This window comes from Enhydra lutris, unplaced genomic scaffold, assembly GCF_002288905.1.
Source record: "Enhydra lutris kenyoni isolate GAN:26980312 unplaced genomic scaffold, ASM228890v2 scaffoldscaffold52, whole genome shotgun sequence".
Lineage (NCBI taxonomy): Eukaryota > Metazoa > Chordata > Mammalia > Carnivora > Mustelidae > Enhydra > Enhydra lutris.
The window spans coordinates 1,874,213-1,876,221 of NW_019154136.1; the positions used below are offsets into that span (position 1 = coordinate 1,874,213).

At 42.6% G+C, this 2,009-nt stretch overlaps 2 protein-coding genes across 2 annotated transcripts in view; both read right to left on the reverse strand.

The window, feature by feature from the left end:
* Nucleotides 1-2,009, reverse strand: part of LOC111157145 (carbonic anhydrase 5B) — a 130,046-nt gene that overhangs the window by 106,444 nt on the left and 21,593 nt on the right. The window lies entirely within an intron of this gene.
* The window catches only part of LOC111157098 (carbonic anhydrase 5A, mitochondrial-like), an 8,072-nt gene that overhangs the window by 1,857 nt on the left and 4,206 nt on the right, over nucleotides 1-2,009 (reverse strand). The window lies entirely within an intron of this gene.

A 2,009-nucleotide genomic window follows, 5' to 3' on the forward strand; every position in this document is an offset into this window, starting at 1 on the left:
CTGAGCTGAAGGCAGAGGCTTTAACCCACTGAGCCACCCGGGCACTCTGATCCCAATATTCTTAAATAACAATATCGTAATGTTCGATCTTTCCATTCTAGAATACATTTACAGTTGGTAAGTTTTTTGGTTTTTTTTTTTTTAACCTTTATAAAATTCTTATCATAGGGGCGCCTGGGTGGCTCAGTTGGTTAAGTGTCCCAACTCTTGATTTTGGCTCAGGTCATGATCTAGGGTTGTGACACCGAGCCCTGTGTTGGGCTCCACGCTCAGTGTGTAACCTGCTTGTTCCTCTCCTTCTGTTCCTCCCCCTGCTTGTGCTCTCTCTCTCAAATAAATAAAATCTTTAAAAATATTGCTATCATAGCTAAACTATCTTCCTCCAGCTGCTGCATCCTCAAAGCTTTGAAACTTGATTGCATTATAATGCAACAAGTGCAGCCGAAACACTATAAAAAGGATTAATGCCTGACCCTATAGGATTGCTCCGAAAGAAATCTCTTGCCTTATTCAACCTACAGTATTTAAACACGTTTCTTCACGTAAAATAAAGCCAATGGGAAAAGCATATGACGATGTGATGCAAAATGAGACAGATACAAAGAAGAGGAAGGATTAATGCAGAAGCAACAATTAATATTACTTTGAAATAAAAGATTTGATGAGAAAAAGTTTTTATTAGGAAAGTGGATAATATTTCAGTGAGGGATCCGTATTTGCTCATTCCCATCTAGATTTGCAGGAAATACTAAAATCCGAATCCAATGGCATCAAAAGTAGCAAAGATGCTTATCTTGAGAGAAGCAGATTCCCCTTATGGAAATTAAACAGGAATGGACACAATTCTTCTTTGATGGATAACCACTCAACACGTGTTTCTTTGTATTTTTAATGTAATATTTAAAATTAAATAGGGTAAAAGTTATAAATTTTTTTTATTTACTTACGTGCTTTCTCTATTTCCCTAAAATTATTCCTCATCCATCATTCATGACCTTTCTGGCATCACCATCCCCCCAGCCTCCCAAGTGGGAGGACTCAAGGATGTGGTTAACGTTGCTTTCTCCTCACTCGATGAGTCCATCTCCAAGTCCTGTTGCTTTTGTACATAGCAAGATGGAGTCACTCACGTCAAGCAGGGGCCTGTGTGAAGCAGTGAAACAGGCAGTTAAGCATACTGCAGCCACCAGAGATCGCCGAGACCAGCACCAACCGATGATACCCCAGACCTCCTAACGAGCAGAGGCACAGAAATCTGCAGAGACCCAGGACTGGTTCAATCCCTTCAGAAAGAAAAGACTTTTGCAGCCAACAGTCAGATGCCTCAGATAAGACCTGTGGATGTCTGACCACTTACAAAAGGCCCCTGTTGCCACACACGGTGCCCGATGGCTCTCTGAACAGAACAGAGATCCTCTGGGGGCTTGAACAGAAGCGGTGAGCACCGAGCACTGACTTGGGCTGGACGGCCCACTGCTGCCTTCTCTCACCTCCTTGCCCACAGCCTAACTTTTGGTTCCCTCACTTCCTGCCCCCCTGGGATATCTTCTTTGTTGTGTGGCTCGTCTTCTGTCCTGCTCTGTGTGAAAGGTGAGAAGCCAAGTTCACCATGTGGGGAAATGTTACTGAGTTTGGAATCCTGAACCTGCTTTGTAATTATGTTAACCTTGCTTAGGACTGGATAGGGCTGACACTGTGGACACAATTCGTGTGTGTGCCTTCACAGTGTGCCCATGACACTTTTATTTTAGAAATGCTTTTTAAAAAAGTGCTTTCTCCCTACGTCAATTCTTATAGCCTTCATGTGAGCTCCCACCATCTCACACTTGGATTAATCTGACTTTGTGGACCTGCACTACTGACTGGGTTAATCTCTAAAAATAAAGCAATTGACTAATGAACTAAATGAAATCATGCTGTGTCACGGTGTCATGTAAAACTAACTAGTACTGATGAACCTGCCTTCCATCTCCCCTCCTAAGCATCAGTGATCATCATTCTTCCTGTCT